The 23955-nt window shown below is 38.3% G+C and overlaps 1 pseudogene; it reads right to left on the reverse strand.

The window, feature by feature from the left end:
- Nucleotides 1-4350: 4350 nt before the first annotated feature.
- Nucleotides 4351-19833, reverse strand: LOC129378926 (NACHT, LRR and PYD domains-containing protein 12-like; annotated as a pseudogene).
- Between the last annotated feature and the right edge of the window lie 4122 nt (nucleotides 19834-23955).

Consider the following 23955-nt stretch of genomic DNA (forward strand, 5'->3'; position numbering starts at 1 on the left):
CTGTTCAGAAGAACTGTTCATCAGATGAACTGTTCATCAGATGAACTGTTCAGAAGCAGATGAACTGTTCATCAGATGAACTGTTCATCAGGTGAAACTGTTCAGAAGAACTGTTCAGAAGCAGATGAACTGTTCATCAGATGAACTGTTCATCAGATGAACTGTTCAGAAGCAGATGAACTGTTCATCAGATGAACTGTTCATCAGATGAACTGTTCAGATGCAGATGAACTGTTCATCAGATGAACAATGATCTGGGTTTAGACCGTCGTGAGACAGGTTAGCTTTACTCTACTGATGATGTGTTGTTGCAGTAGTAATCCTGCTCAGAAGAACTGTTCATCTGATGAACTGTTCAGCAAATAAAAGAGACGCAGAGAGAAAAGCAGCTCCAGCTGCAGTTGAACCGTTTTGAAAGAAACAGAAGAGAGGAAGTGTGGCTGTTTTCACTGAGCGAAGCTCTGAAGCTGGATGCTGCTCACACTGAGATCAGGAGTCAAGATGGAGACAAGGAAGGAAGGAAGGAAGGAAAAAAGGAAGAAAAGAAGGAAAGAAGGAAGGGAGGAAGGAAGGAAGGAAGCTGGAACCTGGCCTTTCAAAATAAGGGCAGAATTAAAGCCATTAAATTGAAGGAGAAAAAACAACAAATTTACCAATGAATAAGTTGAATTAATACTTTTATTTAAAATCAAATGATGTATCAAATCACAAATAAAAACACTTTTATTGCTTATTTACAATAGTTTTAATTAATGTTATGTATAATAACAGGTGATCAGATCAATTAAAATAAAAAACCTGCCTAAATATGATAAAATGTAACAAAGTGTCCAAAAATGTTTTCTGTTGTGAAATTATGACATCTGATCAACATCCTGGACTTTATGGAAGAATATTAACAATAAATTGTCATGTTCTCTTTTCTTTCACTCATTTGTCAAGAATGGCATCAAATAAAATAAACTGTAAAACAGTTTTAATAAGTTTCACTGCTGACTGGGTCAAGCCTGAATTCTCCTCTGCAAGTCATAATAAACAATTAATAACTAAGAGGATTACAGTTATTACTAATATACTTTTAAAAATAATGATTTTAAAAATGAATCACTTGTGATTAAGTTGTTCTCACAATTCATGTTAATAACAAACCAACCCGTTTTCTTCCTCTGTCCTGATTATTTCTCTCTTTTTCTCAAGGCTGAATCACATGAACTTTGTTAAATATTTCATAATTAAAGCAGTGAAACCACATTTAAAAAACATGACATTTGAAATGTCACTTTTTGATTAACATCTGGATGCTGCAGCTGATCAGATTATTTACGTCACAGCGCTGTAGTTTACTGAGTGAAGATATTTAAACTCAAGTTTATCACTGCCAAGTTACATTATTTATTATGATTCACCATCTAGTTAAACAATAAGTTTGTTTCTTGCTATAATCAATTATATTAGATGAAGCTACATTAACAGTGACCTGTTATTTTGTTAGTAACTTGAACCAACATGAATATTAAGAGCCTCTCATCACTCTAACATAATGTTTCAAACAGTAATAAATTATTTAGTGTGTTTACTAGTGATCATTAGTTAAATATTGTTTAGATATTAGTAGTCATAGATTCAGTTTTTTATACTTTTGGTAAATTTCAGGTGCAGAATTCAAAGAGGTCAATATTTAATATTATTATGCAAACATGTATTGTGTAATGAAAGCTCAGCAGAAAATACCAGGAAATTAAAATATTTGTTTAAAATCATCAGTAAAAGTTTTGTTGCATCATTTCCTCTCTGAGCCGTTTACAGCAGCAGATAGAAAGACCAGAGCTGCACAAACATCAGAAACTGGATTCAAATGAAGAACAGAAATATGTTTCATATTTATGTTTTAACCCCAATAAAAAGAAAATATTATATAAAAATCAGAGAAAAATAATAAACTTTACAAACTGAATGAAGTTCAGATCAAAACTCCATGAAGCCTCTAAATGGAGCCGAGTTACAATTTCATCTTCATCGACCAAAGAGAAAAACAATATCAGATCCAAAATGGCAGACAGGAGGAAATCACTCAGGTCAAAGGTCATCATGATCCAGTCAGTCTCTTTAGACTCAAACTGCTGCAGCTTCTGAGGATCAGCAGGAAACAGAGACGATTCTCTTCTTTACACAGATCATCAGAACCTGCAGAGAGAAGCAAGACGCACAGATCAGATCAGTGAGTTTCCAGCTTCTCTCCAGCAGCAGTCAGTGACGCAGCACATCCAGTAGAAACAGCAGCAGGGCCTTCAGTCCTGATCAGAGCAGCTTCCTTTCAGCTCTCATCTTAACGTGTTGCAGTGAACACACTGAGCTCCAAGCTCACACACCTACACACACTTTCAGCATCCAGTCTGCTTCCTCTGCAGGTTCCACTCAAGTCCACAGTGGAAACAAACTGCTGAGAGTCTGAAGGCTTCACTGCTGCTGCAGCTGCTGCTGCATTTAGACACAAACTGCTGCTGATGAACATCTCATCTGGTGCTGGAACATCAGCTGACTGTCCAACATGGAGGCTGTCCCTGAACACATCTGGATGAGACTGAGGACAGGAGGACACATGTCCAGATGGGAGGAGTGGACTTGGGCAGAAAGAGCAACTGCTGACTAAATGAATGATGGTTTGTGAAATCAGAGCCAGTGGTTTCCAGGCTGCAGTCAGACTGATCTCAGAGCTGTGACCAACATCAACCTGATCACTTGTTTCCTGTTGAACTGAGAGAACAAGCAGGTCTGAGATCAGATCTGCTGCTGCCACAGGTTGATGAATGAGGACCACTGTCTCTAGACATGTTGGACGGCTGGACGCTGGACTCCAGCTGGACTTCCTGGAGACATGGACACAGCAACACAAACACAGGAACACAGCAAGCTGCTGCTGCTCTGATTGGCTGATTGCTGTCTCTGTGTCCAATCAGGAAGCCTGAACCATTCTCCTCCCACTGAGAAGCTGCTTTACTGGGAACACTGGAGCTTTGCTCTGATAGGAACTGGTTTAGTTCAAGATGCTGACAGCAGCTGGACTCAATGAAAACATTTACTTACTGAACATCTTTTACAAAACGCTTCAACTGCTGAATGTCTGAATCTTTCAGGTTGTTTCCTCTCAGGTCCAGTTGAGTCAGATGGGAGGGGTTAAAGGTCAGAGCTGAGGCCAGAGAAGAACAGCTGATCTCTGACAACCTGCAGCTGATCAACCTGAATAAAGAATAAAAGATGTGAGCTGAAGCCAACAGGATGCAGGTTAAAACTGAAATATCAACAAATTAATAATAAAATGTAGAAAATTAATTTCACTGAATGTAAAAGTGAAACATGATGAACTGATGTTTAATATTTGATCCAGTAAAACTGGTTTTTAGAGTCCAAACCAGCAGAACCAGAACATGTTATTATGACGTGTTGTTAGAATATTTCAGTGGTTCTGGTCGGGAATTAAAATGGAATTAAAATTCTTGCGTCAACAGGGGTGATGGTTACTGTGCAATAACAGCATTTTACCACACATGGATTAAATTCTTTTAAAAAAATTGTACTGCATGATCAGTCTGTGTTAAAAACAATCCACAAAGAAACAAGAGACCAGAAAGAGAAACTTTTCCAAAAAAAATCTTATCCATTCCAGACAATGCATATGGATTTTATTGAACTTACACGAAATGAACCAAATAAATATTGCTTGGTAATCATTGATGCATTTTCTAAATGTAGTTAAATCTATATGTTAAACTATCATTCCAACACAATAATAGTGTTGGAATGAGTAGAATTTAGGTTCTGTGTTCCCCCTTAACAGGATAGCCCCCCTTTTGTTTAGATCACTCCCTACACTCCCTTCTCTGCAAATAAAAGAGAAGCTCTAACTGAAGGTTTTCAGAAAGAATGGTGAGCAGCTTGTAGAAGCAGCTTACTATATCTTCTCCTTTTGCAAAAGCTTAATTGAAAACTAATAAACATTGCCTGTGGTTCTTTTGTATGCAGGTAAAGGAAATACCTATTAGTTTACCTCACATTTATTCACAGCTTGTAAAACATTTCATTATTATTTTCAGATCATTTACTTAGATTGATGCTGCTGGTCAAAATGAAACTGTTTCTGTTGGACTGAGCTCTAATATTTCAGTTCAGATTCATTTTAAATATCAATCTGATTCCTGATGTTTCTACATCTGTTCATCTTTACAGGTTAATAAAGTTTGTGGTTTTATCAATGATGGTTTATTGATCATTGATGATCAGAAGGTCAGAGATGTGGATGAACCTCATTATTTAGTGAATTAAGCCTCAGTCTGTCTTGGACATAAAGACATTTTATCAGATTTTATATCTGATTATTTGGTGGATATTAAGACATTTAATGATCCTAATATCAGAGTTTTATCAGCCTTTATTCTCCAATCTGACCTTTGACCTTCTCTCTGCAGGTGTGGTTGGTGTCTGTGAAATGAAGGCTGTGATTGGTTGAATGTGATGGTGGGAGGAGGAACTGCTTGTGCTTTTATAAAACAGAGAAACTTTAACTAGGCCATGGTTTCTCACTCTAATCGTTGTATTCTGCATTCAGGATTCTGTAGAAAACCACAGAGCTTCTTCACTCCAGAATCTTCCAGGTCGTTGTAGCTCAGGTCCAGTTCAGTCAGATGGGAGGGGTTAAAGGTCAGAGCTGAGGCCAGAGAAGAACAGCTGATCTCTGACAAACTGCAGCCCCTCAACCTGAATAAAGAATAAAAGATGTGAGCTGAAGCCAACAGGATGCAGGTTAAACTGAAATATCTACAAATTAATAATAAAATGTAGAAAATTAATTTCACTGAATGTAAAAGTGAAACATGATGAACTGATGTTTAATATTTGATCCAGTAAAACTGGTTTATAGAGTCCAAACCAGCAGAACCAGAACATGTTATTATGACGTGTTGTTAGAATATTTCAGTGGTTCTGGTCGGGAATTAAAATGAAATTAAAATTCTTGCATCAACAGGGGTGATGGTTACTGTGCAATAACAGCATTTTACCACACATGGATTAAATTCTTTTAAAAAAAATTGTACTGCATGATCAGTCTGTGTTAAAAACAATCCACAAAGAAACAAGAGACCAGAAAGAGAAACTTTTCCAAAAAAATCTTATCCATTCCAGACAATGCATATGGATTTTATTGAACTTACACAAAATGAACCAAATAAATATTGCTTGGTAATCATTGATGCATTTTCTAAATGTAGTTAAATCTATATGTTAAACTATCATTCCAACACAATAATAGTGTTGGAATGTGTAGAATTTAGGTTCTGTGTTCCCCCTTAACAGGATAGCCCCCCTTTTGTTTAGATCACTCCTACACTCCCTTCTCTGCAAATAAAAGAGAAGCTCTAACTGAAGGTTTTCAGAAAGAATGGTGAGCAGCTTGTAGAAGCAGCTTACTATATCTTCTTCTTTTGCAAAAGCTTAATTGAAAACTAATAAACATTGCCTGTGGTTCTTTTTTATGCAGGTAAAGGAAATACCTATTAGTTTACCTCACATTTATTCACAGCTTGTAAAACATTTCATTATTATTTTCAGATCATTTACTTAGATTGATGCTGCTGGTCAAAATGAAACTGTTTCTGTTGGACTGAGCTCTAATATTTCAGTTCAGATTCATTTAAATATCAATCTGATTCCTGATGTTTCTACATCTGTTCATCTTTACAGGTTAATAAAGTTTGTGGTTTTATCAATGATGGTTTATTGATCATTTATGATCAGAAGGTCAGAGATGTGGATGAACATCATTATTTAGTGAATTAAGCCTCAGTCTGTCTTGGACATAAAGACATTTTATCAGATTTTATATCTGATTATTTGGTGGATATTAAGACATTTAATGATCCTAATATCAGAGTTTTATCAGCCTTTATTCTCCAATCTGACCTTTGACCTTCTCTCTGCAGGTGTGGTTGGTGTCTGTGAAATGATTGAATGTGATGGTGGGAGGAGGAACTGCTTGTGCTTTTATAATACAGAGAAACTTTAACTAGGCCATGGTTTCCTTACTCTAATCGTTGTATTTGCATTCAGGATTCTGTAGAAAACCACAGAGCTCCTTCACTCCAGAATCTTCCAGGTCGTTGTAGCTCAGGTCCAGTTCAGTCAGATGGGAAGGGTTAAAGGTCAGAGCTGAGGCCAGAGAAAGAACAGCTGATCTCTGACAACCTGCAGTCCCACAACCTGAATAAAGAATAAAAGATGTGAGCTGAAGCCAACAGGATGCAGGTTAAAACTGAAATATCAACAAATTAATAATAAATGTAGAAAATTAATTTCACTGAATGTAAAAGTGAAACATGATGAACTGATGTTTAATATTTGATCCAGTAAAACTGGTTTATAGAGTCCAAACCAGCAGAACCAGAACATGTTATTATGACGTGTTGTTAGAATATTTCAGTGGTTCTGGTCGGGAATTAAAATGGACTTTCTGAACCAAAGTGTGACATTAGAGATGTTAATGAATGCTGCAGTGATTTAATGGCAGCAGCTCATTTCCACAGTGACCTTTGACCTTCTATTGACTGGAACTGAGTGATTTATCTGGAGGACCAACAGCTGCAATAATTACACTTCACTCATTCATAAACACATGAACACATGAGTGGAAACTGAACTGACTGATTTATCTGCAGGATCAATAAATTCCTGCTTCAAACCAAATGTTGACTTTTGTCCAAGTTTGAATTTGATCAATTTATTGTTATTTTCATCTATTTCCATTTGCTTGATTCTGACTAACTGTATGATTATGTTCATATTTTGATCAGGGCTGTTGTATTGATGATTATCTCCTATTGATGGTTTATTGGTTGATTATTGGATCATGTGACTGCTGCTCCATGTCTTCTTTGGTCCTGTTTAAAGTTGTCTAGAAATAAAGCTGCTCTGCTATCCGCTGTCCCACCGTGCGTCCATCCAGCTCCTCCTGTCAACGTCACAACTTCCTGCTGCATCGTCACAAACTCACAGGATTCCTGCTGCTTCACCTCAGACATTATTAGAAAGAACCAAGGAAAGGGAGGGAATACTTTGTTTACCTGGCATTTATTCACACAGGTTATCAAATGTTTCAATATTATTTTCATTTACTTAGATTGATGCTGCTGGTCAAAATGAAACTGTTTCTGTTGGACTGAGCTCTAATATTTCAGTTCAGATTCATTTTAAATATCAATCTGATTCCTGATGTTTCTACATCTGTTCATCTTTACAGGTTAATAAAGTTTGTGGTTTTATCAATGATGGTTTATTGATCTTTTATGATCAGAAGGTCAGAGATGTGGATGAACATCATTATTTAGTGAATTAAGCCTCAGTCTGTCTTGGACATAAAGACATTTTATCAGATTTTATCTGATTATTTGTTGGATATTAAGACATTTAATGATCCTAATATCAGAGTTTTATCAGCCTTTATTCTCCAATCTGACCTTTGACCTTCTCTCTGCAGGTGTGGTTGGTGTCTGTGAAATGAAGGCTCTGATTGGTTGAATGTGATGGTGGGAGGAGGAACTGCTTGTGCTTTTATAATACAGAGAAACTTTAACTAGGCCATGGTTTCTTACATTAATCGTTGTATTCTGCATTCAGGATTCTGTAGAAAACCACAGAGCTCCTTCACTCCAGAATCTTCCAGGTCGTTTTCGCTCAGGTCCAGTTGAGTCAGATGGGAGGGGTTAAAGGTCAGAGCTGAGGCCAGAGAAGAACAGCTGATCTCTGACAAACTGCAGCACTCCAACCTGAATAAAGAATAAAAGATGTGAGCTGAAGCAACAGGATGCAGGTTAAAACTGAAATATCAACAAATTAATAATAAAATGTAGAAAATTAATTTCACTGAATGTAAAAGTGAAACATGATGAACTGATGTTTAATTTTTGATCCAGTAAAACTGGTTTATAGAGTCCAAACCAGCAGAACCAGAACATGTTATTATGACGTGTTGTTAGAATATTTCAGTGGTTCTGGTCGGGAATTAAAATGGACTTCAAGTTTTAAAATAGTTTCATATCAGAGTCTAAGTGAAGGTTGGTTGATCTCAGGTATCAGGAGGAAACCTTTGACTCTGTTGAGCCACCAGGTGGCGCTGCTCTGCTGGTGATCAGGTTCTCAGTTCTTTGTTCTACCAAAGTATTTACTGAACTATGGTCAGGAAATACTTTAGAACCGATTCTGGTTCGGTCTGGACCAGGGATCTTTAACTCCAGGCCTCGATGGCCGGCGTCCTGCGACCTTCAACACCTGAGTCCCATCATGAGGTCATCAGCAGGACTCTGGAGAACCGGACTGCGTCCTGAGGGACAATTCATCATTTCATTCAGGTGTTGAAGCAGAAACATCTAAAGGTTTAAAGGTCACCAAACATGGAGGCCTGGATTTGAAGAGTCCTGGTCTAGAAGCTGCTATGCTGCCTCCTGTCTACCTGCATGTTGCCATGACAACGGCTCAGCCAATCACCAACAAGCAGATGTTGTCCATCTACCTGGTGACATCCCAGCAGAGACAGAGGACAGCTGGAGGCCAGATGTTTGCTGCAGTGACGACACAGAGACGTCTTTACTATTGATCACATCTGATCAATACTGATCACATCTGATCAATACTGATCACATCTGATCAATACTGATCACATCTGATCACATCTGATCAATACTGATCACATCTGATCAATACTGATATCATGTGATCAATACTGATCCATTCTGATCACATCTGATCAATACTGATCACATCTGATCACATCTGATCAATACTGATCAATACTGATCACATCTGATCAATACTGATCACATCTGATCAATACTGATCAATACTGATCACATCTGATCAATACTGATCACATCTGATCAATACTGATCACATCTGATCAATACTGATCACATCTGATCAATACTGATCAATACTGATCACATCTGATCAATACTGATCAATACTGATCAATACTGATCACATCTGATCAATACTGATCACATCTGATCCATTCTGATCATCAGGAACATGATGGATGAATCTGAATCAGCTCTAGTTTCTGATCAGTGACCTGATGAAGCGTCTCTGAGCTCAGAGAGTCGAGGCTCCAACTGACTGTCAGCTGCCAGACTGGAGAGACGGTTCTGCTCTGACCCGGTCCAACAGAACCACAGCTTCAGGACAAAGCTGAGCTGGAGGAACCGGCTGCTGCTGCTGACAGTTTTTATTCATATTATAGTTTCTTTTATTACAAACAGAACTTCTCTGGTTCTGGTTTTACTCTGAAGGAACATTTTATTATTAATGTGAAGAAGAAATGAGAAATAAATCAATTTGATCATTTTAATCTTTCTCAGAACAAACTGAAACATCTCCATCATTAATTATCATCATTTGACTTTTGAACTTATTTTTGTTCATCAGTCAAAAACATTTATAGTGAAAAATAAAGATCAATATTCTCAAAGTCTGAAAAATGAAAATAATTTATTTATAAAGCAAAAGATTTTAGAAATTATATTCTGACATTTTGAGAGCAGATTGTTTTTAAAGAAAACAGAATAAATGTGAAGATAAATAAATATTAAAGTATCAATGAAAGATTTTATAGGATAAATAGAGAAAACAAACCTCAGATTCTTCACTTTACTGACTGAACTCTGCAGGATCTCAAACACATTATTCAGTCCAGATTCTGTTCTGGTTCCATCTATATTGATCTGATTTATTTCCAGTTCAGTCAGATGTTGGTTGGACTTCAGAGCTGAAGCCACAGCTTCATATTCAGCCTCTCCGAGTTTACAGCCACCAAGTCTGTGATTAGAGAAGAAATAAAGTCAGTTCTAATGAAACCAGATCATCTATTTAAACACATTTAATAACATTGATATCATCTGATGAACATCTGGTCTTCACATCCATCTACTGAGTTTGATCATTTCATAACTAACATCCTGGTTCTGGTTCTGTTCCTGAGGAAACCAGGAGCTTCAGCTGCAGCCAGATGCTGAAGGAAAGTTGAGTTTCCTCCACAGACTGCCCCCCACCACCCGACTATAGATATGAAATATCCATCATGATGGTCATGAATGGACCCAGCAGCTCTGCTAAAAGCATCCTGATGCTTCCAGCAGAGCTGTCCTCCTGTCTCCCATCAGATGATCCTCTGTGGCTCCACACATCAAGCAGCATCTTTCCTGGTGAAGCACTGAAGGTTTTCCCAGTAACTGGAAGAGGCTGGAATGTCTAAAGCAGTGGAGATCAATACGTTGGCTGTGATGGATTGTGGGAAGGTTTAGAGTCGATCTCAGCAGGAGGAAACAAACTGAACACGACCAGGAGGCTGAAAGCAGCAAGTCCTGATCTGATGCTCTTATCCACATATTCACTCAGATCCAAAAGGTTTGTCATTTTATTAAAGGATTAAAACTAAAAATCAACAAAGTGTGATCAAATGAAAGACTCAGCAAACTAATAATATCTGTAACTATTGTTTCAACAAGGTGTTGCACAATTCAGAGCGTTTTGGTTCCACTACCAACAAAAAGTGAGTCAAAGATGGACTGACTAGCAGAGCAGGAGTTAAATCATCAAGCAGCTCTGTGTTCAGAGAGATGATCAATAATCACAAAATAAACATCAGGACTGAAAACCCAACATCATGATGGACTCAATGGTTTGTTTTAATGTAATCTCTGCTCCGCTTGCGCAGCTCAGGTGGTTGCCCCGGCAACGCGTGTGTTGGAGAGAGAGTAAAGGAGAGGTTTAGAGTCGATCACCTGTTCAGGTTATTTTACCTTCGTTTGTCTTTGCTGTGGTTCATCAGAGCTGCTGGAGTTTCTGAACGTTCAATAAACGACAAACTTGGACTAATGAACTCGATCAGTGGAGAGAATACGTCACTCACCACAAACAGGACAAATATATTTCACTATTTAGCAAAGAAATGGTTCCTATGGCCACAATTATATACAATTAAATTAATTGTCCAATATAAATAAATGAGTTTTGTTCTCTGGCATCTTGCTTTGAGCTCAGAGTCTCAGAGGTTTTTCCTCTTTCAAACATGCTGTTTATTTTTGTCTCTTATTGAGTGGAAATATTGATGATGATGAGACTTTCTCCAAATGATAATCATTCTCAACCTTCATGAGGAGCTGACATTCACATTGACACTGACATAAAATCCAGTCCAACATCTGGTTTGAGGAACCAGATGTTGGAGGAAAATGATCCCAACTTCAGAAGATGAGCTTTTAACTCTTTGGTTCCTCCTGTCAGTCTGCAACGTCTCATATTGAGGTCGACCCAAAGTTCAGATCTACCATCACTGACTGACACCTGCTGGTCTCAGGTTTACAACCAGCTTCTGACTGAGAAACCAGTAACCTGCTCCCAGTGTCAGAATCTCACTGAGGAAGAAACTGCATCAGCTTTTCTACCAAACATGGAAGCAGAGCTTTGGAGGATCTGACAGAAGTCACTTTGGAGTGACGGCCGTTTCTATGCTACAGTTAGCAGCAGCGACAGAAACCTGAACAATGGAGGGAGGAGGGAGATGCGCATTTTATTGCTGGAGAAACAAGAATTTCAGGATTTGACAGGCTTAGTGTCAGGTCTATCACTGAGACATGATCACTTTCTGATCACTTGTTACTTCAATATTCATGTCTGCTGTGGATCCAAACCACCAGCCAAAGAGTTTCTGAACTTTGAACTTGTTGCCCCTTTTAGCCTGAAGCGATGGAAGCCGATGGCACAACCCTGGTTAAACGAACAAACAGTGAACTCTGACTAGAGAGCAGATGCACAGAGTGGAGGAAACATCGTCTACATGTTTCTTTGCAAATACTTAGAGAGGGACTTGCAAAGTAGCAGAGAGCTGTGAAAGCTGCAGAATCTCGTTTCTTTAAACTTTCACAAACCACACATGATTTTTTTCACCTCGAAATCTCTTATGCCTTCATCCAATCTCTCTGAAGACTTCCTGATATTTTTCAGAAACTAATTTTCTGACCTTAGATTTTCTCCTGTTTCTAGTGGATCCAACATCTTGTTGTGAAAGTTTAGAGTTCCTGAATGAGTCAACAATATAAAGTCAAAGTGGAAATAGTTAAAACGTTAACTCTACAGTTAACATTTTAACTATTTCAGTAATCTAACCAAGTTACTTTTTACAGTAACTCGGCCATCTGGACTGATCTGGACTCACCGAGCCTTTCTGCAGTTCCTCACAACTGGAACCAATCTCAGTCGTCCCGATTCTGATGTGTTGTACTTCTCCAGGTCCAACTCATCCAGAACCTCTGACATCTGCAGCATGAAGGCCAGAGCTGAACACTGGATCTCTGACAGTTTCTTCCCTGATTTCAGGAACTGTTGGGCCTCCTGATAAACTGAGAGATCCTTCATCTCCACCAGACAGTGGAAGATGTTGATGCTTCTGTCAGGAGAGATTTCATCAGTGTTCATCTCCTTCAGATTGTTGATGATTCCCTGGATGGTTTCTGGACTGTTCTCTGTCTGACCCAGAAGGCCTCCTAACAGTCTCTGGTTGGACTCCAGAATGAGGCCATGAAGGAAACGAACAAACAGGTCCAGGTGGCCATTTTCACTATAAAAGGATTTCACTAGGTTTTCTATCATGAAATCCTCCAGAGATGTTTTACTGTATTTTCCTTTCAGGAACTTCTCCATCACCTCTGAGTTCCTGCTGGTGAAACAGTGGAACCTGTAGACTGCAGCCAGAAACTCCTGAATGCTCAGATGAACAAAGCAGTAGACTGGTTTCTGGAAGATCAGATTCTCTCTTTTGAAGATCTCTGTACAAACTCCTGAGTACACTGAGGCCTCTGTGACCTCCAGACCACACTGCTCCAGGTCTTCTTGGTAGAACATGATGTTTCCTTTCTCCAGATGTTCAAACGCCAGCCTCCCCAGCTTCAGAAGAACTTCCCTGTCAGCCTCCATCAGCTCCTGTGGACTTGTCTCATGTCCTCCATGGTACTTGTTGTTCTTCCTCTTTGTCTGGACCAGCAGGAAGTGTGAGTACATGTCAGTCATGGTCTTGGGCAGCTCTCCTCTCTGCTCTGAGGTCACCATGTTCTCCAGAACTGTAGCAGTGATCCAGCAGAAGACTGGGATTCCACACATGATGTGGAGGCTCCTGCAGGTCTTGATGTGGGAGATGATTCTGCTGGACAGCTCTTCATCACTGAACCTCTTCCTGAAGTACTCCTCCTTCTGGGTGTCGCTGAAGCCTCGTACTTCTGTCGCCCTGGAAATACATGACGGAGGGATCTGATTGGCCGCTGCAGGTCTGGAAGTTATCCAGATGAGAGCCGAGGGAAGCAGGTTCCCCTTGATGAGGTTTGTCAGCAGAACGTTGACTGATGATTTCTGTGTGACGTCAGAAACCAGCTGACTGCTGCTGAAGTCCAGTGAAAGTCTGCTTTCATCCAGGCCATCAAAGATGAAGAGGAGTTTGCAGCCAGCCAGCTGCTCTGCTGGGAGCTTCTGGAGTGTTGGATGGAAAACAAGGAGCAGGGAGAGAAGACTGTGCTGCTGATCTCTGATCAAGTTCAGCTCCCTGAACGAAAGCAGAACCACCACACTGACATCTTGGTTCTCCAAGCCCTCTGCCCAGTCCAGAGTGAACTTCTGCACTGAGAAGGTTTTTCCAACACCAGCGACGCCGTTGGTCAGAACCACTCTGATGGCTCCATGTTGGTCAGGGAAGGTTTTAAAGATGTCATGGCACCTGATTGGAGAGTCATGGAGGTTCTGGATCTTGGCAGCTCTCTCCAGCTGCTTCACCTCATGCTGGGTATTAACCTCTTCACTTTGTCCCTCTGTGATGTAGAGATCAGTGTAGATCCTGTTGAGGATGGTTCTACTTCCTGTTTCATCACTTCCTTCAGCCACACATTCACATCTCCTCCTCAGACTGATCTTATGTTCCTGAAGAACCTGCTGCAGAACATCTGCTGAAATAAAGAAAAAAACAACTGAAGTAAACCATCGCAAACAGAATATTGTTCTATAATCAAACATCACATTTCTGCCTCTGTTTTGTTACCAGAGTCTGTTCTATGTAAGTATTTAATTCACAAATCAGATAAATAAACAATAACAGAAACAGTTGCTTTGAGCAACATAAACTCTTCTGCATCGTGTCTCCATGTCCTCATTTTACAGTTTCTATCTGAACTTCTCCCACAAATAGAAACTTCAGAAGATTGAAAAGAAGGAAAATGTTTTCCACTGGGATTTTCCAGCCTTAATGAAGGAAATCTAGAGAAAAAGCTCTAATCTTTCAGAGAAACAGCTGATTGTATCTGGCAGGGTTCACATTTAAAATGCTATTTCTGTCAAAGACTGGATTGGATGTTTTTAAAGAACAATAGTAGTTTGAAAATGACATGGGGCTGATTTCATCCTTTAGAAGAAAACAATAGATTATTAGAATTATTACAGGGTTTTCTTCAGTGTATTATAGGCCTGGCAGGTTAAGCATTGGGCTTTTTACCTTTAATAAAATAACAAATATGGAGAAACATATAAACTGTAATCTCTGCTATATTATCAGAGTGAATAAAGGTTTCTGACTCAAACTTTCTCTCTCTGTAACATCAGCTGTTGCTTTTTCCACCTTCGTGTCTCCAGGCACTGCAGGAACCAAACATGTGATACATTTCCTCTTTGGTCACTAGATGGCGCTGTAGGCCATGAATCTGAGTCAGGGGGCAACAGGTAGCAGGCAGGTGTTGAACTCAGAAGAGCATCCAAGTTTATTGAGTGCAGTGAAATCACTGTTGTTGTTTCCTTTGGAGTTACTGATTCTGTTTTATTCATCTAGTCAGAACTGAATAATGTGGTGAATTTGTATCTAAAGATCCCTGGACTGACTTTTACACACCATGATACAAAGTTATTCTCCCAGCATGTCACTAGTGCAGTACTAGGCTGCCTAGTTCATACATCAACATCAGATTTAATCAGATGTTCAGTTTTAATGCAATTAGCACAAAGAGCTGAGAACAGAGTCACTTTAAAGCAAAACCATTTACACCAGCTGGAAATACAGACATTTAGTTGGCAGGAAGATTTATAAAACCTTGAATTTCCAAATCCCAACTAAAGACGTTGAATTGGTTCAACAGACGACAGAAGGAAGCTCTGATTGGAGGAGTTCAGTCTCACCTGGAGCACAGCTGCTCTGATTGGCTGTCAGCAGTCCAGCTGCTGTTCTGGGTCTTTTTCCACACTGGGGCAGGAGGAGGGTCCAGATGGAGCAGACTGGTCCCAGTAGGACCTGATGCAGTGTCTGCAGAACCAGTGTCCACAGCTGGTGGAGACCGGATCCATCAGAACCTCCTGACACAAAGCACAGCAGGACGGCTGCTCTTCCTCACCAACGCTGCTCCTCTTCCTCCCTCTGTGAAGACATTTCTTCATCACTGCAATAGTTCACTAACAGCAGGCTGGAGCTGTCCTGGTACCAGAAGCCGAGTCAGAACAGAACCTCAGAACATTGATGATCTCTGGTTTGAAGTATTTCATGATATTTGCTGTTATGATTGATCTTTCTTTGGTTGTATGATCCATCTGAAATCTTTATTATTCTGAGTCAGAGCAGAAACTGTTTCCATCAGAGGCTCCAAAATCTGATTCTAATCTAGATTCCAGAGTAGAAACATGGATCATTCTTTAATGGTGGAAACCAGTAAACTGGATTCAGATCCAGTTTGCATTAATCTAAGAACTTTAGAAAGAGCCTTGTGCTGCGACAGAGCATCATTTGGACATGATAGCAGTGATAACAACAACTTATTGAAATCTGTCTTAGTTTTTGCTAAATCTGACTTCATGATGATTCTTTGGACTTTGGTTCTGTTTTCACTTTGTAGTTTTATTGTCCTGATTCATTGTTTAGTTGTAGTTTAGTTACAGTCCATCTTTATTGAGTCCAGTTCCTGTTTGATTTAGATGGTCGGGTTCCTTTAATGCACTTGGTTCTGATTTCCATCTGGTTCTGCTCCTTTTGCCTGTTTCTGGGTTTATTTGTCACCAAAGACATTAAATAAATTGATCTGTTTAGAACCTTCACATTAAGGACTAATGACCTGACCTTTGACCTCCACTTTACCTTCTAAACCAGGGATACTTGAAGATCCACAGACACTTTTCAAAGAGTCAAAGGTCCATTTATTACAAGCCCACAAGCCTGAAACTCTCAGATTCAAAAGTTCTTTTTGTGCAAAACAAAAATATATAGAAATAAAATATAATTTTAAATTATAGATCAATGTACAAACTTAAACAAGAAACTCTGCAAAAAAATTAAATAAATGTGAGAAGGGATTTCAAAATGTTTCTAAAATGAACATAAAAGATAAAAAGTGGGAGGAGTGAAACTCTAAGATGATTCAGGAATTTAGAAATGAAAGGTTTCTGGTGCTGACCCCATTGACCCCACATCACTCTGAGTGAAAACTTTGCTTTCTGTTGTTGAGTGACCTTATGAACCCTGACAGCACATTTGGTGTTTTTTAAATGTTTTTCTCTTCAGTTTTTGCGTGCTAGTGGCTTTTATTTTGACAGTAGGCAGACAGGAAGTAAGGTGAGGAGAGGGAGGAAGACATGCGGTGAAGGTCGCCAGGACAGGGAGTCGAACCCGCGACGAGGGCTGGAGCCTCCAAACGCCCCGAAAGCAAGTTTTAAATAAAAAATATATAATTACTATTATTATAAATACTGATACTACAAACAAGGACATTACCATGGTTACTGCTTCACTTGGTGGTAAAACTCTGGGTATTTATACTAATTTAATATTTATACTAATTTACATTAATATGTATTTATACTAATTTACATTAATATCTATTTATACTAATTTACATTAATATCTATTTATACTAATTTACATTAATATGTATTTATACTAATTTACATTAATATCTATTTATACTAATTTACATTAATATCTATTTATACTAATTTACATTAATATGTATTTATACTACTTTACATTAATATTTATACTAATTTACATTAATATTTATACTAATTTACATTAATATTTATACTAATTTACATTAATATGTATTTATACTAATTAACATTAATATGCATTTATACTAATTTACATTAATATCTATTTATACTAATTTACATTAATATGTATTTATACTACTTTACATTAATATCTATTTATACTAATTTACATTAATATTTATACTAATTTACATTAATATGTATTTATACTAATTAACATTAATATCTATTTATAGAAATTTACATTAATATCTATTTATACTAATTTACATTAATATGCATTTATACTAATTTACATTAATATGTATTTATGCTAATTTACATTAATATGCATTTATACTAATTTACATTAATATGCATTTATACTAATTTACATTAATATCTATTTATACAAATTTACATTAATATCTATTTATACTAATTTACATTAATATGCATTTATACTAATTTACATTAATATGTATTTATACTAATTTAGATTAATATCTATTTATACTAATTTACATTAATATTTATACTAATTTAAATTAATATGCATTTATACTAATTTACATTAATATGTATTTATACTAATTTACAGTAATATGCATTTATACTAATTTACATTAATATGTATTTATTTGTGGTGACAGTCGGACCAGCAGCTGCTTTATTTCCTGTAAATTGGGATTTATAAAGGAAAGCTGTGCAGGTTTGGTTTATCCACATTGTTTTGTAGCTGAACTTTTCTAAATTTGTCCATGTTAGTGTGAAAACTGCTCACTCTTTTACACATGAGGCTCCAGACCTCAGTGGAACATGGAAGCTGCTAGAGATTCATAAAGATGCAAAGGAAACTATTTAGTTTTTCCTCCAGTTTGTTCTGTTCTCTCAAAGCCCAGTTTAGATCTCAACTGACAAAAGAACTAAAATGATTAAAAATGATGTTTTGGTCTCCAGGAATCAGTTTCTAAGCTGAAATCAAACTTTAAATCCTGGTTGGTCTCTGCAGAGTCACATGAACCAGTTAGAAACTGGTTTCTTACTTTGGGTCTGATGGTTCTGGTTCAGTACTGAGGTCTGGAGGTTTTTCCTTTGACCAGTCACTCCTCATAGAGGGACAGACGGATCCTGGAGGTTCTGGTCTCAGTCTGTGGTTCTGATCTCTGCAACACAAAAATATTATTCAGATCAAATCAATTCCTGAGAAACTCTGTGATAAAAACACTGAAGAAGAAGCAGAAGGTCCCAGTGTTCCGAGTATATAAACTGGTCCCAGTGTTCCCAGTATATAAACTGGTCACAGTGTTCCCAGTATATAAACTGGTCCCAGTGTTCCCAGTATATAAACTGGTAACAGTGTTCCCAGTATATAAACTGGTCCAAGTGTTCCCAGTATATAAACTGGTCACAGTGTTCCCAGTATATAAACTGGTCACAGTGTTCCCAGTATATAAACTGGTCCGAGTGTTCCCAGTATATAAACTGGTCCCAGTGTTCCCAATATATAAACTGGTCCCAGTGTTCCCAGTATACAAACTGGGCCCAGTATACCCAGTATACAAACTGGTCCCAGTGTTTCCAGTATATAAACTGGTCCGAGTGTTCCCAGTATATAAACTGGTCCCAGTGTTCCCAGTATATAAGCTGGTCCCAGTGTTTCCAGTATATAAACTGGTCCCAGTGTTCCCAGTATATAAACTGGTCCCAGTGTTCCCAGTATATAAACTATTTTCAATTACTTAGCTTTAGGTTTGCATAAAAATTAAGTTACTCTTTATTTATTTGCTGAAGATAAACAAGTTAATGTAAAATAAATCTGTGTGGAGTCACATGAACCAGTTAGAAACTGGTTTCTTACTTTGGGTCTGATGGTTCTGGTTCAGTACTGAGGTCTGGAGGTTCTTCCTTTGACCAGTCACTCCTCATAGAGGGACAGACGGATCCTGGAGGTTCTGGTCTCAGTCTGTGGTTCTGATCTCTGGAACACAAAAATATTCACATCAAATCAATTCCTGAGAACCTCTGTGATAAAAACACTGAAGAAGAAGCAGAAGGTCCCAGTGTTCCCAGTATATAAACTGGTCCCAATTACTTAGCTTAAGGTTTGCATAAAAATTAAGTTACTTTTTACTTATTTGCTGAAGATAAACAAGTTAATATTAAATAAATCTGTGTGGAGTCACATGAACCAGTTAGAAACTGGTTTCTTACTTTGGGTCTGATGGTTCTGGTTCATCACTGAGGTCTGGAGGTTCTTCCTTTGACCAGTCACTCCTCATAGAGGGACAGTCGGATCCTGGTGGTTCTGGTCGGTTCTCCTTTAGGTCCAAATCTTCCATCTTCTGGACCTCAGTAAGTCTGAAAGAGAAACCAGTACCAGTCAGATCCCAGTGACCCAGTCAGCAGAAAGTTGATTCCCATCATATGTTCAGAGGATCAGAGGAACCTGATTCCAGCAGGTAACATCTGGGTCTGAATTGTTCTCTCCTTCACTTCTTCATGACCTTCTGATGTCTGCTGGCTGATCCAAGAACCTTCTGGAGAACTTCTGACTTTATGAAGAACATTTCAGATCTGAGTCTGAAACCTAAACTGGAATCATGTTCCAGGTCTGCAGAAACATCCAGAGTGAGGTCAGATGAAGTGAATGAAGGAGTGAACATTTCCTATGAAGTGGTGATGTGTTGGTCCTGAACAGATGGGCTCAGTTAAAGCAGCGGTTCTGAACCCTTTGGGGTTCTGAACCCTTTGGGCTCCAGACCTCTTTTAGATGGGCTGCCAGTCCTCCTGTTGAGAGGCAGGAATATGTGGAAGGATATTTTCCAGACGGACCAACAATCAGAGACTTCAGGATCAGGTGATCCATTCAAAGTTCAAATACAATGAGAGTGAAACTCCTTGCTAAAGATGAAGATGTATCACAGATTTCAACAGGAAATAAAAACGGGAGACCGAGGATAATACAGCAAATAGCGCCCCCTTCGTTTCCAAATAAGGTCTGAGTGACTTGGAAACGGAAACGAACTTCAGCTTCGTTGGTGAAACATAAATTCATCTGTCGCCTCGAATAACAGCAATTTATGAGCAGCAGCGTTTCACATTGAGCCTTCATGTCAAATAAATGTATTTTGTGTGAATGTAAACAGGCCTTGAAGTCAGGAAAATGAAACCCAACTGCTGAGGAACGGCCACTGCAGCAGCCGCTGTGACGTCACTGTGATCCTTTAGAAAAACCTTTAGAAAAACCTGATCTCAGTCCCAAAGAGACACGGAGCAACATGGAGCTGCAACACTTACCTCTGTTAACAAGAAGACCCGTTATTCTCATCCTCCGTCTCAAAATGGCGTCTGATCTGAAGGAGAACGAAGTTAGTTTCAGTTTCTGTTTCAAAGTCACGTGACTTGAGTTTTCATGATTAACCAGAAGCGTCTAAAATCAAAGTAAATAATATGTACTGTTAACGGTTCAGATAGATTTTATAAACTGCAACAAAACAATAAGAAAGTTTAAAAACCTTCAGTATTTCTGTTTCTAACAGTCAGAAGAGATAAACTACATTTCCCATGAGCCTCTACGGCACAAGAAACGCCTTCAACAACATGAGATGATCATTTCCCATCAGGCCTCTTTATGGAGCATTTTCATGATTTTAATCTTTCATTTTGTCAAAATAAATATATACCAGGAATGTTAAATTTTAGTTTACTTGAGAATATAGACTAATTATGATATTTCATGTTGATTTAGGATTAGTTAACTTAAAGTATGACATTTTGGAACAACCAATTTTGTGCTTAGTGTATTTTAATCTTAATTAAACTGTATTAAAGCACAATTTAAAGTGTACTAAGTGTACTTTCACATTCTATTTTGGAACAACTAAAATTACGCTTAGTATACTTTAAGTTCATTACTTTTTATTTAATATAAATCTGCTTGATTTGTATATTTTGACTATTTTTGTCATTGAATTACATTTAAAATATAATTTGAATGTATTTTCAGTATATTGGCATTACATATTTTTATATCAGTAGTGTGATTACATAATAGTATAACAACACTTTTGGTTTATTATCATTGCTATTGAAGTAACTTTTTAGTCACTTCATGTCTTTTATCATTTATTCTTTGCCATTTTGACAAAAATAGTAAAATATTATTAAGGCACCTAAAATGCATACTTTTAGCCTAAAGCGTTCACTTGGATTTAATTTAAAACATACATACTCAGTAGTGAATTTCTAAAAATTATATTTTGGGCATATATTTTAAAATATAACCGAAATATATTTGAAAGCATATTGTTTCATTGATACACTTGAGCAAATACATATTTTTTTCACTTAAAGTTTACTTTAATTTAATGTATTTTGTTATAATTATATTTGAGTGTGTTTAAAGCTATTATGTCAAACTTAAAATCCAAAAATTTTTTCACTAGGGAATTCCTCCTCCTCTTCCTGCTCATTCTCACCTCCTCTGGCCTTTGGGGGTAAAAGGTCAGAGTGATTCCAGCTGTGGGTGCAGTTTGCTGTGGTTGTTTTGTGTTTCCACAGGCTGTGGTTCACAAATGTGAGTAAACGAGCCTCTGTAGTTTCTCCAGAGGCTCTGACTCATCCTGAAGTTTAGTTCTCTCAGGTGCCGCCTCCCGGCGTGACGCACGGTGACGTCAGCCGCCTGACGGACAGGTAAGCCGACACCGGCCGCCATATTGGGAAAGAGCGGAAATGAGAGAGAAGAGAGAGAGAGAGAGAGAAAGAGAGAGACAGAGAGAGAGAGACAGAGATTGTAGAGGTGGAGCAGTTTCCGAGAAAAGGGCGTCCTCCTTTCATGTTTGTCTCCCCGGAGGAGGAAGGGGCGGTCTCTGCGCCTCACCACAGCCGGAATTAGCGCTGCTCGCTCGGCTAGGCTCGGTTCGCGTCCCGCCGACTCAGGAACGGGACCGGAGAAAGAGAGAAAGTGAGGGAGAGAAGCTCGCAACATTTTACCAGGAAGAGAAGAAGCAGAAAGAGAGAAGGCGGCCGGAGTTTACAGAGTCTGCGGAGAGCAGCGGGAATTAAACCGAAGAAGAAGAGAGGAGGAGCGGGAGCCCAGGAGAAGGAGAAGAAGAAGAAGAAGGAGAGGATGCCTCTGGCTCAGCTGGCGGATCCCTGGCAGAAGATGCCGGTGGGAGGAACGGCTGGAGAGGTGAGCAGCTCCGTTTGTCCTCATGTTGCAGCGCAGGGCTGGACCAGAACCAGAACCTCCAACTACCTGGAAGTGGTGCAGAACCTCCCCAGAAACACTAAATCAGCTTCAAAACGCCAAACCCCTGCAGGATGAATAACTTTTACAGCATAACACAGTTTTCATGGCTCTGAAAGAGGCTGGAGTTTAGTTGGAGTTAAATCTGAGCTTCATGTCCACAACAAGCTGCAGCATGTTAAACCCAGAGCAATGTGACAGTAAGATGAGCAGGAACGATAAAAACCTGCTCCAAACTTTACCTTTCATCCTTATTCTGCAATAAAAACAAAACATTTCAATCAACAGTAAATGACTCGGCTTGCAGCTTTCAACCAGCAGGATGAAAAGCTTTAATAACTTACCTGAAAGCTGAAACATTAAAGACAACTTGCATAGAAAGAAGATTTAAACGAGGATAAACTGTTTAATCCCAGAAATATGTCCCCAAACCTCGGCCTGTCACCATAACAAATCAGATAAACCGTCCCATTAGTTACTGCGAATAACGATAATATTGTTGGTTTGAGTCCATTTTCATGTAATAAAGCAATAATAGCATAATAATAATACAACAAAACTTTCTAAAAGATCAATAAACTTTAAATTTTAATGGAACTGGAAAACATCTTAAATATCAGAAATAAATAAAACTACAGAAACTACAAATAAAATTACTTATGAAGTCAGTGTGAACTAAATTATCTTTAAAAAAAGATTTAGTTGAGACCAAAACACCAAACTGAAAACTTTAATCATCCAGCTTTTGGTAGAAAAAGAGAAAAACTGTAAACCATGCAAATGAAAATTAATTCATTTATTGTTTATTGTGACAAACCCATCCTAAAGCTGAGTCAGTTTTAGCGAAAAAGAAGCTTAAAGATGTAAAAACTAAAGCAGAAATAATGAAAATACATTTACTTAGAGTGCAAATTCTTCAAAAAAGCTCTAATATGTGGGTAAGAACACCAATAATGACATATTTAAATTAAAGTACCGCTCTAAGAGGACAGTTTCATTCGCTGTATTTATTATTGTTTTATTGCATGGGATGCAAATACTAAGAGATGTCAGCGGTTTGCTTCCTGAGCCAACAGATGGGTTAAATATTTGCTGAAGCGAGCTTGAACTTGTAGAAAAAGACAAAAATGTGACATGAGGTTCAGCAGTGGCTGAAACTAGAACCTCCTCTTCCGACTGGGATGCAAATCTAAAGGAAAACCTGCAGAAAAATGTTGCATTCAATCAGATTATACCTGGAAACTCTCCTGGATGCTAACCTGTTTCTTTAATATCAATTTCATCCCTAAAAACAGACAGTTTGCTGTCATTTTCTGCATATTTTTGACAAATCTGGCATCCAAAAGGGAGAAAGTGTGAAAGAATGCTGACGAAGCTGCAGAAATGCGATTTAAATTGCGTGAAATGATTCGCAGGAGGAGAAATGAGATTACAGAGCACTTTAAACGATCAGCATGAACTCAGACGAGCGGATGCTACAGGAAACAGGACACCTCAGAGCTGCTCCACTCTCCTGCAGGAACCCGACAGCCGGTCCAACTTTAACTTTCAGATAAATTTTAACTGAAGGAACGTCTGCAGACGACCAGAATCTATTTGTCTGAATCAATTATCTGAAATAT

Source organism: Poeciliopsis prolifica, unplaced genomic scaffold (assembly GCF_027474105.1).
Source record: "Poeciliopsis prolifica strain line A6 unplaced genomic scaffold, Auburn_PproV2 SCAFFOLD054, whole genome shotgun sequence".
Classification (NCBI taxonomy): domain Eukaryota; kingdom Metazoa; phylum Chordata; class Actinopteri; order Cyprinodontiformes; family Poeciliidae; genus Poeciliopsis; species Poeciliopsis prolifica.